Raw genomic sequence first — 17054 nt, forward strand, 5'->3', positions numbered from 1 at the left:
AGCCGGGCACACAAAGTCTTTTTTTTCTCTACTTCTGTCTACAAGCTGCAAGGAGGTGTTGTGGTGGATCGGCGGGTCCACGAAGACTCCGAAACGGTGGCCATGAGTGAAGCAGCAGTTGCGGCTGTAAGGAGGGAGATGTCGAGGTACCTGATGCAGGTCACATTGCAGCGGGAGCTGCAACAGCAGGAGCTGTGTGAACGGTATGATGATGCAGTCTTGGGCCCAGTGCAGACATTTTGTGCCCAGGACACCTGGAACACTAAGGTACTATGTGAACTGGGACATGAGAATCCCCTGGGGAGACCATGGAATGTACCCCCTTTAGACTGGGTTGCCCAAACGAGGATGGGGTCCCAGAAAATGGTGGTCACCAAAAATGGGTCAGAGTTCCTAAGTCCAAAGGGGTAGTGGCCTGCGGTGTGGACTTTGGCTCCAGAGAGGAACCACGGGAATGTTCCATTGAAGTAAATGAAGAACATATGACTGTGCTGTTAGACCCTGCGAGCTTGGTGACTCTGGTAAGGGCCACGCTCGATGTAGACTCAATTCCTGGAAAATTGGTTAAAGTCAGTGGAAGTTATGGGAATGGTAAAAAATATCCAGTGGCCACAGTGGTCATGGAAACTGTCAAAGGTTTTGAGCTTTGTGATGTGCCTATAGTCCCGGACTTGTCGCATCCCGTTATAATTGGCCGAGACTGTGGTGTATTTTGGGACTTGTGGGAGCTAGGGAAAGTGTCCGGGAGCTCATTTAAAAATCGGAGTGGTACTAAGGAAGCCTCACCACAGCTGGAGGCTGAAGGGGTTCCTTGTTGTATGTTTCTGTGTAAGAAGGAGGATAGAGTGCCTCCTAGAGGCAACAGTCCTAAGTTAGGGGTGACCAAAGAAAATGGGGAACATGCCCAACTTAGTGGCATGACCTTTAAAGTAACAAATGATAGTGTGACCGTTAAAAACGGGAGAGTTCCAGACAGGAGGGCCGACACCTGGTTAAGTGGGGACATGTTAGTCCATGACACCAGGGGGAGTGACGATGACACCGGTAAAGACATTGACTCTAATAAAGTGACAAACAAGTACAGTGAGGTACAGGTGAGTAAGAAGGGTAAAACCTCCTTCCAACGCCGAAGACGTAATAAGTGCCGAGAGGTAGCGCAAGGTATACCGTCTGAGGGGGCAAAGAAGGCTGAGTTCCTTGTTGAGGAAGGCTCATTGCTAGTGGCAACCTCTAGTGTAGAGTCAGACAGCGAGGTCCTGAAAAAGAAAAAGGAATCAGAGACTGAACTGACACACTATGACGACAGAGATCAGCAAGGTGAAATCACAGAAAAGGAGCCAACTCAGGAAGTAGTAGTGGTGTCCAGTATGATTTCCAAGCATGAAGCTGATGGTCTGTCAAGTGAGAGTGCTATAGGAAATGAACTCCTGGAGAGTGTTGGTGGAGGAAAAATCCACAACGATCATGGTGAGCAGACTGGTGAACTACCTAGTGCTGAAGGGTGTGACACCCTGGCAGGAAAAGAAAAGGCTGAAGGTGACACTACAGAGACTCAAGAGGAAGTCGAAGGTAATGCAGTAAAGACCCAAGAGACAGCTGGTGCTGCAGAAGTGACAAGGGCCTCTGCGGAGGTGCAGTCTGGACCAGAGGTCTCCTCTAGAGCTGAGAGCTTGACTGACCTGGCTGGTAAAACCAAGATGGAAGACATGAAGATTGACTCAGCTAAAAGTAAGAAACCCAAAGGCTCTGAAGCTGGGGCTGAACCTGAGGAGTGTGTAACCTTTGGTAAGGGAAAAAGATGGATGCCAAAGACCCAAAGATCGGTCTGACAGCCTTGACGGTAAAGGAACCCGTCCAGTCTTTAAGTGCATGGTGGATGTGCCTGAAGAGTTGAAAGAAGCCTGTGCCAGTGAGACGGTGCATGAAAAATTCAAGAAGGCCATAGGAGCCTGTAAAGTGTACTTTGCTCCAGAGACTAATCAGTTGGTGGTGTGGTCTGTAAGTGAGGTTACAAAGAAGCGGGTGGCTATCCTGAGGGACATGCACCTACAGTGTCTTCGTACAAAATGGTTGCTTACTGTACAGAAGGAAGAAGCCACTAGATGCTTGGAATGTATGAAGCAGCTGACCGCAGCGTTTCAAGAAGTGGTGACTGTGAAAAAACAGTTAATTGGGCTTGCAATACGAGCACTGAGAAATAACATTCAGCGAGCAAGGAGGATTTCAGGTGTTACAGCTGTTGAAGTGGAAGAAGACAGTGGAACATTTCGAATTTACGGAGAGACTGCAGAAGCGGTGAAAACGGCTCGGAATTTGTTGGAGTTCTTGGAACATGTCATTCAAGTACCCAGAAAACTTGTCATGAAGTTGATTGGAAGAAATGGAAGAGCCATGCAGGAGATGGTTGATAAATCTGGTGCCCCAAGGGTGAGAGTTGATGTGTATAATGAAGACAGGCTACCCTGTGATGTCGGTATGGTTCCATTTATCATTTTAGGAACAAAGGACTGTGTTGATAATATGCAAGTTCTCCTAGAATACCACCTGGGATACCTAGAATAACTGAGACAATTAAATCTGGAAAGACAGAAGATTGCAGAACAACTTCGTCAAGTTAGCAGGAGGTGGCGACCACTTTCAGGTCGGGGCCCATAGAAGCAGTGTTGTCCAGCTGGTGAATGTGTTGCCTCAAATGGCAGTGAAAGCTGGTCCTTTAGTGAACGGAGCCAAGGTCATAGAAGACCTACCTATCCTTTGGGCTATAGCACAGACTCTGCAGGGTCCACACCCTCCAAGATAACATCCGAGAGAAAAGATGGAGGCAAAGATAGTGATAGGGAAAGGTGCCAACGGAGAGGTGACTGAAAATGCATGGACAGAAGACGCCATGATAGATCTGCAAGTGCACAGGGTCTAGTTTTGGCAGGTCTTCTGTTAGCTCAGTGCTGAGGTACCCCAACAGTAGCCGCTCCAGTGGCCTTGATAGCTCAGGGTCGGACCGGACGGTTGTTTCTACTAACAGTAGGTTTTACTACCACACTAACCATTGGAGGCGGTCTGACAGTGAGGCATCTCTAAGACACAGGTTGACTGAACAGGGTTTGGTGACTGTGACAGACTGGGTTACAAGGGTCAAAGCTGAAGGCAGGCAGAGAAGAGTCTCTTGTCTGGGAGTGTGTATACAGGTGCCAAGCCCGACAGATTTAGGCAGAGGGGGGGATATGTGACAAGGCAACCGGTTATATTGTGAATGACAGGTATGTACCACGGAAGTGGTGTGATCCTGGGAGTTCTTTCTTTTACTTGTAGTGCCACAGACATTTTCTATAGTTTTAAATGGGCCAGGATTATGGATGGCTAAGAGATGGGTGGGAATGGCCATCCACATAAACCCTGAGGAACAGCTTCTGAGGGAAGAGAGGCTGTTTACCTCAGAGAGGTCTGAAACCTCTGGAAGGAACCCGTCTGAAGGAGCAGAGGGCTAGCTTCACACGTGAGTGAGTGGATGCTGAGAGAGCTGCACTCCGATCAAGGGTATCTGAACTGAGCAGGAGTACCGTGAGTTTAACGAACTTGAAATCCGTCTGTATTTGTGATTGAGAAGCGGTTTAAGGTGTTTTTTTTTAATAAACTGTTTGGATTTTTAAGACAGTGTTCCTGTGTTACCTCGGAAATGCAGCTAAGTGAGTGTCCCCCATCACGTGAGCAGGCAATCGCTTACACTGCGTACGTATGTATAGGAGAAGCCCCTCCTGAGAAAATAACGTATCAGAAGTAGCTCTCTTTGTCTCCAAAAAAGAAGTGTTTATTACATTATCGTCACTCAGTTATATAGGAATTTCTTGGACATACATGGTAGCATCCTAATTGGCTCAGTTTATCTCTTACATAGTGCCGGCATTAACATATACTATATATATATATATATATATATATATATATATATTATATTTTTATATATATATATATATATATATATATATATATATATATATATACACTAGCTGCACTACCCGTCTTCTCCCGGGATAATAATTGTTGTTAACAATATAGAATGTATTAACAAAAATGTATTCTGCACACAAAAACCACAAAACAAATAGACATAAATGTAATTATAATGTCTGTCTGTCTCCCCCTCTGTATATATCTCTCTGTCTCTCTCTATCTCTGTCTCTCTCTATCTCTTTGTCTGTCTGTCTCTTTCCCTCTCTTTCCCTCTTTCCCTCTGTCTCTTTCCCTGTGTCTGTCTCTTTGTCTGTCTCTTTACCTGTCTTTGTCTGTCTCTTACCCTGTCTGTCTCTTTCCCTCTCTTTCCCTGTCTGTCTCTTTCCCTGTGTCTGTCTCTTTGTCTGTCTCTTTACCTGTCTTTGTCTGTCTCTTACCCTGTCTGTCTCTTTCCCTCTCTTTCCCTGTCTGTCTGTTTCCCTGTGTCTGTCTCTTTGTCTGTGTCTGTCTCTTTACCTGTCTGTCTCTTAACCTGTCTCTCTCTTTACCTCTCTTTCCCTGTCTGTCTCTTTCCCTGTCAGTCTGTCTCTTTGTCTGTCTGTCTCTTCGTGGCTGTCTCTTACCCTGTCTATGTCTGTTTCTTACCCTGTCTGTGTCTGCCTCTTTGCCTGTCTGTGTCTGTCTCTTTCCCTGGCTGCATTGTGACACGCCAACATTCCATTTAAGGGCGTGGCTGCGCATTCTTCTGACGTTCTGGCTGCACTGTGGCTCCCAGCTCCATTCACTTTAATGGAGGCAGGTTTTTTGGTGAATAACTGTAAAGCGCGGGGTTAAAATTTCCCCTCAAAACATAACCTATGACGCTCTCGGGGTCCAGAACTGTGAGTATGCAAAATTTTGTGGCTGTAGCTGTGATGGTGCAGATGCCAATCCCGGACATACATACACACACACACACACACACACACACACATTCAGCTTTATATTTTAGACTAGCTGTACTACCCGGCTTCGCCCGGGTTAATAACTGCTGTTAACAAAATAGAATGTATTAACAAAAATGTATTCTGCACACAAAAACCACAAAACAAATAGATATACATGTTATTATGTCTGTCTCCCCGTCTGTATATATCTCTCTGTCTCTCTCTCTTTGTTTGTCTCTTTCCCTGTCTGTCTCTGACTGTCTCTGTCTCTTTCTCCGTCTGTCTCAATCTCTTTTCCTGTCTGTCTATCTATCTCTTTCCCTGTCTGTCTATCTATCTCTGTCACTTTCCCTGTCTGTCTCTTTCGCTCTCTTTCCCTGTCTGTCTCTTTCTCTCTTTCCCTGTGTCTGTCTCTTTGTCTGTCTCTTTACATGTCTTTGTCTGTCTCTTTCCCTGTCTGTCTGTCTCCCTGTGTTTTTTGGTGAATAACTGTAAAGCGCAGGGTTAAAATTTCCCCTCAAAACATAGCTTATGACGCTCTCTGGGTCCAGAAGTGTGAGCATGCAAAATTTTGTGGCTGTACCTATGACGGTGTAGATGCCAATCCCGGACATACATACAGACACACACACACACACACACACACACATATTCAGCTTTATATATTATATATATATATATATATATATATATACTAGCTGTACTACCCGGCTTCGCCCGGGTTAATAACTGCTGCCCGGGATAGTAACTGTCTCTCTGTTTCTCTCCCATTCTCTGTTTGTCTCCCCCTCTGTATATCTCTCTCTGTCTCTCTATCTCTTTGTCTGTCTCTTTCCCTGTCTCTGTCTCTTTCTCCATCTGTCTCAATCTCTTTCCCTGTCTGTCTATCTATCTCTGTCACTTTCCCTGTCTGTCTCTTTCCCTGTCTGTCTCTTTCCCTCTCATTCCCTGTCTGTCTCTTTCCCTCTCTTTTCCTGTCTGTCTCTTTCTCTCTCTTTCCCTCTGTCTGTCTCTTTGTCTGTCTCTTTACCTGTCTTTGTCTGTCTCTTACTGTGTCTGTCTCTTTCCCTCTCTTTCCCTGTCTGTCTGTTTCCCTGTGTCTGTCTCTGTCTCTTTGTCGGTGTCTGTCTCTTTACCTGTCTGTGTCTTAACCTGTCTCTCTCTTTCCCTGTCTGTCCCTTTCCCTGTCAGTCTGTCTCTTTGTCTGTGTCTGTCTCTTTGTGTCTGTCTCTTACCCTGTCTATGTCTGTCTCTTACCCTGTCTGTGTCTGCCTCTTTCCCTGTCTGTGTCTGTCTCTTTCCCTGGCTGCATTGTGACATGCCGACATTCCATATAAGGGCGTGGCTGTGCATTCTTCTGAAGTTCTGGCTGTACTGTGGCTCCCAGCTCCATTCGCTTTAATGGAGGCAGGTTTTTTGGCGAATAACTGTAAAGCGCGGGGTTAAAATTTCCCCTCAAAACATAGCCTATGACACTCTCGGGGTCCAGACGTGTGAGTGTGCAAAATTTTGTGGCTGTAGCTGCGATGGTGCAGATGCCAATCCCGGACGCACGCGCACACACACACACACACACACACAGTATATAACTTAAACAGCCCTGGAGATCATGCAAATATGTCACCACTGCCACCAAAATGTCATGAACAGCACTCCGCTGCCATCATTCACTAGGGCAATTACACAATTGACCAACAATTAATCCACGAGGCTGCGGCTGTTTCCACTACTAGGCTGGTTATTGGGTAGCTCACAGTGAAAGTGTATTATACAGTATTTACCTAGGTATATTCACTGCTAACTCCACAATAACAAAAGTATTTACTCGCTGCCACCACCAATCACTTTACAGGCCAATTGGACACCTGCTACAGATAGCGTATGGATTCAGGAATGTAGTTTAGAGAGTGAGAAGAACAAAGCTACTAAATTTTATATATTTCATTCAAACATTGGAAGTAATTATGAAAATATACTAAAGATGTTACAAAGAATAAAAAAACAGTACAGCATATAAAATTGCATAAAATAAAAGGTCTTCAGATTTATGGAGGGAAGGACTCCAACGGAACGTGGAAAAATGCTACAGGGAAATGTACCTTTCTGGTATTTAGAAAGGAGTCAATTCAAACTTCTGAACAGTCACACCCACATACTTCCTTTTGGTGACCTCGTGTGGAGCTGTTTGTGGGATCTGCTCGTCCTTTCAGAATTTTATAAGTTCCCCAAACTTTTACAATATCTTGGCCTTTGGAGGGAGGTGGGAGATATAATAGTTATGTTTCTTATTCCAATTTTTTGTCTTTCTGTACAGATGAAACACGATATGTGAATTGTCATCCATCTGCCTGATATTAATTTAGGGCTGATGCTCAGGTCTCACAGTTATGTAAAAATGTGTGTTACGTTCGCTATTCTATCACGATGCTGAAAATATGACTTTCCTATCCATTATGTTGATGCAGTTCATAAAATCTCACTTCATATATTCTATGGGAAACAAAAGATTTAAATTTCTCTACTAGTTGCTGCTTCATCTTCTACCAATTGTACATTTGCCCTTCTCCACATTCTTGTGCATTGAAGCTGATGTTTCTCTGCATGTAAAACTCTTACTGCAGAGAAGATATTTTATATTACGTTTAGGTTAGGTTTTAGTGTGTGTGAAAACAAACTTTGATTTTCGTTAGAAAAATCAGATGATTTTTAATTTGTATTGTCATACTTGCAAACTATATGCTATCTGTATGTTAATTTTTTCATCTGTATAGTGTACGCTTTTATACATCAGCTCAGCAGTTGCTAAAATTTAAAAGACCAAATACATTTTGCTAAGTAAAAAATTGCAACTACAGTGCTGGTATTGGTAGTCTTCATACTTCATAATGCCATGCACACGGTCAAGCAGTCCAGTGCCAGAGGCAGCAAAGCAACCCCAAAATATCAGGGAACCTCCACCATATTTGACTTTAGGGACCATGTTCTTTTCTTTGAATGCCTCTTATTTTTTTTTCCTGTAAACTCTATGTTGATGACTTTTCCCAAAAAGCTCTACTTTTGTCTCATCTGACCAGAGAACATTCTTCCAAAACATTTTAGGCTTTCTCAGGTAAGTTTTGGAAAACTCCAGCCTGGCTTTTTTATGTCTCTGGGTAAGAAGTGGGGTCTTCCTGGGTATCCTACCATACAGTCCCTTTTCATTCAGACGCTGACAGATAGTACGGGTTGACACTGTTGTACTCTCGGACTGCAGGGCAGCTTGAACTTGTTTGGATGCTAGTCAAGGTTCTTTATCCATCATCCGCACAATCTTGCGTTGAAATCTCTCGGCAATTTTTCTTTTCCTTCCACATCTAGGGGGGCTAGCCACAGTGCCATGGGCTTTAAACGTCTTGATGACACTGCGCACTGTAGACACAGGAACTTTCAGGTCTTTGGAGATGGACTTGTTGCCTTGAGATTGCTCATGCTTCCTCACAATTTGGATTCTCAAGTCCAAAAGAAGCAACAAAAATGTATTCTGCACACAAAAACCACAAAACAAATAGATAGAAATGTAATTATTGAAAGGCAAAAACTAAGCTAATACTATAGAAGCATTTCACAACATATATTTCAACACCACAGATTTTCCACACAGATTTAACTAAATTGGCCAAGTAATGTGCTCCGTCTGTCTCTTTCCCCATCTGTCTCTTTCCCCATCTGTCTCTTTCCCCGTCTGTCTGTCTGTCTCTTTCCAGGTCTGTCTCTTTCCAGGTCTGCCTCTTTCCAGGTCTGCCTCCCCGTCCTTGTCTGCCTGTCTCTGTCTCTTTCTTTGTCTGTCTCTAGATCTCTGTTTCTTTCCAGTTCTGTCTCTTTCCCAGGTCTGTCTCTTTCCCCGTCTGTCTCCCCGTCTCTTTGTCTGTGTCTTTTCCTGTCTGTCTCTTTCCCTGTCTGCCTGTCTTTGTCTGTCTCTATTTCTCTGTCTCTTTCCCCGTCTGTCTCTATCAACGTCTGTGTCTTTCCCCATCTATCTTTGTCTGTCTCTCTGGTTGTCTCCTCCTTCCCTTTCTGCCTCTCTCTGTCCCCGTCTGCATGTCTGTCTGTCTCTTTCCCCATCTGTCTCTTTCCAGGTCTGTCTCTTTCACCGTTTGTCTCTGTCTGTCTCTTTCCCTGTCTGTCTCTATCTCTCTGTCTCTCTCTCTCTCTGTCTGTCTCTCTCTGTCTCTCTCTATCCGTCTCCCCACTGACATCTTATTAATAACCTGTAGTTCCAGACTCCATTTACTTTAATGAAGACATGTTTTTTGGAGAGTAACTGTACAGCGCGGGGTTAAATTTTCCTGTCAAAACATAGTCTTCGACGTTCCCTGGGTCACATGAGGTGTCTGGGCAAAATTTTATGATTGTAAATGCGATGGTGCGGATACACTTTTCGTTTCACTTTTTCCCCATTATGTAGATAGGGGCAAAATTGATTGGTAAATTGGAACGCGCGGGGTTAAAATTTCGCCTCACAACATAGCCTATGACGCTCTCGGGGTCCAGACGTATTAGTGTGCAAAATTTTATGGCTGTAGCTGCGACGGTGCAGATGCCAATCCTGGACACACACACACACACACACACATTCAGCTTTATATATTAGACTGGCTGTACTACCCGGCTTCGCCCGGGTTAATAACTGTTGTTAACAAAATAGGATGTATTAACAAAAATTTATTCTGCACACAAAAGATACAAAACAAATAGAAATGTAATTATTAAAAGGCAAAAACTAAGCTAATAGAAGCATTTCACAATATATATTTCAACACCACAGATATTCCACACAGGTTTAACTAAATTGGCCAAGTAATGTGCTCCGTCTGTCTCTCTCCCCGTCTGTCTCTTTCCCCGTCTGTCTCTTTCCCCGTCTGCCTGTCTCTGTCTGTCTCTTTCTTTGTCTGTGTCTATTTCTTTCCCCATCTGTCTCTTTCCCAGATCTGTCTCTTTCCCCGTCGGTCTCCCCATCTCTTTGTCTGTGTCTTTTCCTGTCTGTCTCTTTCCCTGTCTGCCTGTCTCTGTCTCTTTCCCCGTCTGTCTCTATCAAGGTCTGTGTCTTTCCACATCTATCTTTGTCTGTCTCTCTGGCTGTCTCCTCCTTCCCTGTCTGTATATCTGTCTGTCTCTTTCCCCATCTATCTCTTTCCCCATCTATCTCTTTCCCCATCTGTCTCTTTCCCCATCTGTCCCTTTCCAGGTCTGTCTCTTTCTGTCTGTTTCACTGTGTCTCTGTCTGTCTCTTTCCCTGACTGTCTCTATCTCTCTGTCTCTTTCTCTGTCTGTCTCTCTGCCTGTCTCTCTCTCTGTCTCCCTCTATCCGTCTCCCCGCCAACATCTTATTACCTCACATATAAGCTTCTTATACTATGAATGTCCTTTGTTCCTATAGCAACCAATCACAGCTCCTACTAATAACCTATAGTTCCAGGCTCCATTTACTTTAATGGAGGCATGTTTTTTGGAGAGTAACGGTAAAGCGTGGGGTTACATTTTCCTGTCAAAACATAGTCTACGACATTCCCTGGGTCACATGTGGTGTCTGTGCAAAATTTCGGGGTTAAAATTTTGCCTCACAACATAGCTTATGATGATATCGGGGTCCAAATGTGTGTGTGCAAAATTTAGTGATTATAAATGCGATGGTGCGGATAAACTTTTCATTTCACTTTTTCCCCATTATGTAGATAGGGGCAAAATTGACTAATAAATTGGAATGCGCGGGGTTTAAATTTCACCTCACAACATAGCCTATGATGCTCTCGGGGTCCAGACGTGTGAGCGTGCAAAATGTGGTGGCTGTAGCTGCGACGGTGCAGATGCCAATCCCGGACATACATACACACACATACATACATACACACATTCAAAATAGAATGTATTAACAAAAATGTATTCTGCACACAAAAAACACAAAACAAATAGATATAAATGTAATTATAATCTCTGTCTTCCCCTCTGTATATATCTCTCTGTCTCTCTCTCTATCTCTTTGTCTGTCTGTCTCTTTCCCTGTCTGTCTCTGACTGTCTGTCTCTTTCTCCGTCTGTCTCAATCTCTTTCCCAGTCTGTCTATCTATCTCTTTCCCTGTCTGTCTATCTATCTCTGTCACTTTCCCTGTCTGTCTCTTTCCCTCTCTTTCCCTGTCTGTCTCTTTCCCTGTGTCTCTCTTTGTCTGTCTCTTTACCTGTCTTTGTCTGTCTCTTACCCTGTCTGTCTCTTTCCCTCTCTTTCCCTGTCTGTCTGTCTCCCTGTGTCTGTCTCTGTCTCTTTGTCTGTGTCTGTCTCTTAACCTGTCTCTCTCTTTCCCTGTCTGTCTCTTTCCCTTTCAGTCTGTCTTTGTCTGTGTCTGTCTTTGTGTCTGTTTCTTACCTTGTCTGTGTCTGCCTCTTTCCCTGTCTGTGTCTGTCTCTTTCCCTGGCTGCATTGTGACACGCCAACATTCCATTTAAGGGAGTGACTGCGCATTCTTCTGAAGTTCTGCACTGTGGCTCCCAGCTCCATTCACTTTAATGGAGGCAGGTTTTTTGGTGAATAACTGTAAAGCGTGGGGTTAAAATTTCCCCTCAACACATAGCCTATGACGCTCTCGGGGTCCAGAATTGTGAGTGTGCAAAATATTGTGGCTGTAGCTGCGACGGTGCAGATGCCAATCCCGGACATACACACATACACACACACATACACACATTCAGCTTTATATATTAGATTGTCAATTAAAAGCCTTGTAATGTTTATTTAAAAGATAGTAGCTAAATTAATATAGTGTTGGTTACTGATATTTACCTTGTATTACACCCATGTTGACAAATGTATTAAATAAATTATGCCAAAATGCATCCGGTAGGGATGTCACTGTCCAAGGTGAAATTAGAGTTAACCGGAATAGCCTGTTACAGAGCTACACACAGACTGGATGTGGAACAGATGCAAAAGCATGTCTTGGTTGAGGAGTTCAAGAAATGTGTTTGTGCCACCGTCACGTAATTTTACTTGACAATGGACACTGTCTGGAATTTATTTTCCTGCACAAAACTTTAAAATTCAATAAAAAAGAGGATATACTGTACATAAAGTTTTTGTAAAATGCATGTAAATAGTAGATTTTTGTATTTTTAAAAGTTGCTTTTATAATAGTAAACGCTGAATATCATCCAACACCAATTATTGCTTATCAATACATGCCTGGGAAAAGTATAGAACAACGCAGATATGTCATACTTTGCCTGAAAACGACAGGGATTGTATACATTGCCTAAGCATTCTATAGAATGCCGGGTTTTCATACATTGCCTGTAACATTATGTATACAGTGCCTTGCGAAAGTATTCGGCTCCCTTGAATTTTTCAACCTTTTCCCACATTTCAGGCTTTAATCATAAAGATAAAAATTTTAATGTTATGGGAAAGAATCAACAACAAGTGGGACACAATTGTGAAGTTGAACGAAATTTATTGCTTATTTTATACTTTTTTAAAAAATAAATAACTGAAAAGTGGGGCGTGCAAGATTATTTGTCCCCTTTACTTTCAGTGCAGCAAACTCACTCCAGAAGTTCATTGAGGATCTATGAATGATCCAATGTTGTCCTAAATGACTGATGATGATAAATATAAGCCACCTTTGTGTAATCAAGTCTCTGTATAAATGCACCTGCTCGGTGATCGTCTCAGTGTTCTGTTTAAAGCGCAGATAGCATCATGAAAACCAAGGAACACAACAGGCAGGTCCGTGATACTGTTGTGGAGAAGTTTAAAGATTTTGTTGCAAAACTTAGCTTAGTTAAAGATTTGGTTGCAAAAAGATTTCCAAAGGTTTAAATATCCCAAGGAACACTGTGCAAGCGATCATACTGAAATGGAAGAAGTATCATACCACTGCAAATCTACCAAGACCCAGCCGTCCAGCCAAACTTTCATCTCAAACAAGGAGAAGACTAATCAGAGAGGAAGCCAAGAGGCCCATGATCACTCTGGATGAACTGCAGAGATCTACAGCTGAGGTGGGAGAGTCTGTCCATAGGACAACAGTCAGTTGAACACTGCACAAATCTGGCCTTTATGGAAGAGTGGCAAGGAGAAAGCCATTTCTCAAAGATATCCATAAAAAGTGTTGTTTAAAGTTTACCACAAGCTACCTGGGAGACACAGCAAACATGTGGAAGAAAGTGCTCTGGTCAGATGAAACCAAAATCGAACTATTTCGAACGATATGTTTGGTGTAAAAGCAACACAGCTCATCACCCTGAACATATCATCCCCACTGTCAAACATGGTGGTGGCAGCATCATGGTTTGGGCCTGCTTTTCTTCAGCAGGGACAGGGAAGATGGTTAAAATTGATGGAAAGATGGATGGAGCCAAATACAGGACCATTCTTGAAGAAAACCTGTTGGAGTCTGCAAAAGACCTGAGTCTTCCAAAAAGACAATGATCCCAAACATAAAGCAAAATCTACAATGGAATGGTTCACAAATAAATGTATCCAGGTGTTAGAATGGCCAAGTCAAAGTCCAGACCTGAATCCAATCGAGAATCTGTGGAAAGAGCTGAAAACTGCTGTTCACAAACGCTCTCCATCCCACCTTACTCAGCTCGAGCCATTTGCAATGGAAGAATGTTCAAGAATTTCAGTTTCTCGATGTGCAAAACTGATAGACACATACCACAAGTTCATTGCAGCTGTAATCGCAGCAAAAGTTGGTGCTACAAAGTATTAACTTAAAGGAGACGAGTAATATTGCCCGCCACACTTTTCAGTTATTTATTTTTTAAAAAAGTAAATAAGCAATGAATTTCGTTCAACTTCACAATTGTGTCCCACTTGTTGTTGATTCTTCACCATAACATTAAATTTTTTATTTTTTTATCTTTATGTTCGAAACATGAAATGTGGGAAAAGGTTGAAAATTCAAGGGAGCTGAATACTTTCGCAAGACACTGTATATATGTGTTTATATATATATATATATATATATATATATATATACACACACACTGCACACCAAAAGTTTGGACACACCTTCTCATCAGAACAACTGTGTTAAGAGGAGACTTTGTGCAGCAGGCCGTCATGGTAAAATAGCTGCTAGGATACCACTTCTAAGGATAGGCAACAAGCAGAAGAGACTTGTTTGGGCTAAAGAACACAAGGAATGGACATTAGACCCATGGAAATCTGTGCTTTCGTCTGATGAGTTCAAATTTGAGATCTTTGGATCCAACCACCGTTACTTTGTAGAAAAGGTGAACAGATGGACTCTACATGGCTGGTTCCCACCGTGAAGCATGGAGGAGGAGGTGTGATGGTGTGGGGGTGCTTTGCTGGTGACACTGTTGGGGATTTATTCAAAACTGAAGGCATACTGAACCAGCAGGGCTACCATAGCATCTTGCAGTGGCATGCTATTCCATCCGGTTTGCGTTTAGTTGGACCATCATTTATTTTTCGCCTGGACAATGACCCCAAACACACCTCCAGTCTGTGTAAGGGCTATTTGACTAAGAAGGAGAGTGATGGGGTGCTACGCCAGATGACCTGGTCTCCACAGTCACCAGTCCTGAACCCCATCAAGATGGTTTGGGGAGTGAGCTGGACCGCAGAGTGAAGGCAAAAGGGCCAACAAGTGCTAAACATCTCTGGGAACTCCTTCAAGACTGTTGGAAAACCATTTTCGGTGACTACCTCTTGAAGCTCATCAAGAGAATGGCAAGAGTGTGCAAAGTAGTAATCAAAGCAAAAGGTGGCTACTTTGAAGGACCTAGAATATAAGACATATTTTCAGTTGTTTCACACTTTAAGTATTTCATTCCACATGTTTTAATTCATAGTTTTGATGCCGTCAATGTGAATCTACAATTTTCAGAGTCCTGAAAATAAAGAAAACTCTTTGAATGAGAAGGTGTGTCCAAACGTTTGGTCTGTACTGTATATATATACATATATATATATATATATATACATATATATGTATATATACATATATATATACAGTGCTGGCCAAAAGTATTGGCACCCCTGCAATTCTGTCAGATAATACTCAGTTTCTTTTTGAAAATGATTGCAATCCCAAATTCTTTGGTATTATTATCTTCATTTATTTTGCTTGCAATGAAAAAACACAAAAGAGAATGAAACAAAAATCAAATCAGTGATCATTTCACACAAAACTCCAAAAATGGGCCGGACAAAAGTATTGGCACTTTTAGCCTAATACTTGGTTGCACAACCTTTAGCCAAAATAACTGCGAACAACCGCTTCCAGTAACCAAAAATGAGTTTCTTACAATGCTCTGCTGGAATTTTAGACCATTTTTCTTTGGCAAACTGCTCCAGGTCCCTGAGATTTGAAGGGTGCCTTCTCCAAACTGCCATTTTGAGATCTCTCCACAGGTGTTCTATGGGATTCAGGTCTGGACTCATTGCTGGCCACTTTAGTAGTCTCCAGTGCTTTCTCGCAAACCATTTTCTAGTGCTTTTTGAAGTGTGTTTTGGGTCATTGTCCTGCTGGAAGACCCATGACCTCTGAGGGAGACCCAGCTTTCTCACACTGGGCCCTACATTATGCTGGAAAATGTGTTGGTAGTCTTCAGACATCATAATGCCATGCACATGGTCAAGCAGTCCAGTGCCAGAGGCAGCAAAGCAACCCCAAAACAACAGGTAACCTCCGCCATGTTTGACTGTAGGGACTGTGTTCTTTTCTTTGAATGCCTCTTTTTTTTTTCCTGTAAACTCTATGTTGATGGCTTTTCCCAAAAAGCTCTACTTTTGTCTCATCTGACCAGAGAACATTCTTCCAGAACGTTTTAGCCTTTCTCAGGTAAGTTTTGGCAAACTCAAGCCTGGCTTTTTCATGTCTCGGGGTAAGAAGTGGGGTCTTCCTGGGTATCCTACCAACATACAGTCCCTTTTCATTCAGACGCCGACGGATAGTACGGGTTGACACTGTTGTACCCTCGGACTGCAGGGCAGCTTGAACTTGTTTGGATGTTAGTCGAGGTTCTTTAGCCACCGTCCGCACAATCTTGTGTTGAAATTTCTCGTCAATTTTTCTTTCCTTCCACATCTAGGGAGGTGAGCCACAGTGCCATTGGCTTTAAACTTCTTGATGACACTGCGCACCGTAGACACAGGAACTTTCAGGTCTTTGGAGATGGACTTGTAGCCTTGAGATTGCTCATGCTTCCTCACAATTTGGATTCTCAAGTCCTCAGACAGTTTTTTGGTCTTTTTTCTTTTCTCCATACTCAATGTGGTACACACAAGGACACAGGACAGAGGTTGAGTCAACTTTAAGCCATGTCAACTGGCTGCAAGTGTGATTCAGTTATTGCCAACACCTGTTAGGTGCCACAGGTAAGTTACAGATGCTGTACACAAATTAGAGAAGCATCACATGATTTTTCAAACAGTGCCAATACTTTTGTCCACCCCCATTTTTATGTTTGGTGTGGAATTATATCCAATTTGGCTTTATGACAATTTTGTTTATTTTTTTTTCATTGAAGACAAATTAAATGAAGTTAATAATACCAAAGAATTTGTGATTGCAATCATTTTGAAGAAGAAACTGAGCATTATCTGACAGAATTGCAGGGGTGCCAATTCTTTTGGCCAGCACTGTATATATATATAATATATATCTATATATATAATTGCCTTATTCTGTCTGTCTGTCTGTCTGTCTTGCTCCAAAATTCGGTCGTTACCGTGACAAGCGTCTCATTGGCCGCTCGCCTCACCTCGGCTCTGCCCCCCCGCATGGATTGGCCGCTCGCCCAAGCTCCGCTCCCCACACGGATTGGCCTCTCGCCCCGGCCCCCTGCACGCATTGGCAACTTGGCCACGCCCCGCCCCCCTCACGCATTGCACGCTCGCTCTGGCCCCGCCCCCCACACGCATTCCCCGAACCGACACGGAGCCCCGACTCCCAGGTGAGTGATGTACCCCCGGGAGCCCACACCAGCATACGCCGGCAACCCAGCCGACACATACCCTTGCATTGCTGGGGTTGCTGGCGTACGCTGGTGTGGGCTCCTGTGCTTGCGGGGAGCAGGGTACGCTGGTAACCATGGTACACATCGGCTAATGTTGTGTAGCATGGTTACCAGCGTTTGCCGGCTCCCTGCCCATTCACATCGTTGGTCTCCCGC

The 17054-nt window shown here is 43.4% G+C and overlaps 1 protein-coding gene and 1 pseudogene across 1 annotated transcript in view; both read left to right on the forward strand.

Moving 5' to 3' along the window:
* The window catches only part of SAR1B (secretion associated Ras related GTPase 1B), a 167936-nt gene that overhangs the window by 19824 nt on the left and 131058 nt on the right, over nucleotides 1-17054 (forward strand). The gene's annotated exons all lie outside the window — the stretch shown is intronic.
* Nucleotides 309-7226, forward strand: LOC142302319 (RNA-binding protein FXR1-like; annotated as a pseudogene).

Source organism: Anomaloglossus baeobatrachus, chromosome 4, assembly GCF_048569485.1.
Source record: "Anomaloglossus baeobatrachus isolate aAnoBae1 chromosome 4, aAnoBae1.hap1, whole genome shotgun sequence".
NCBI classification, from domain to species: domain Eukaryota; kingdom Metazoa; phylum Chordata; class Amphibia; order Anura; family Aromobatidae; genus Anomaloglossus; species Anomaloglossus baeobatrachus.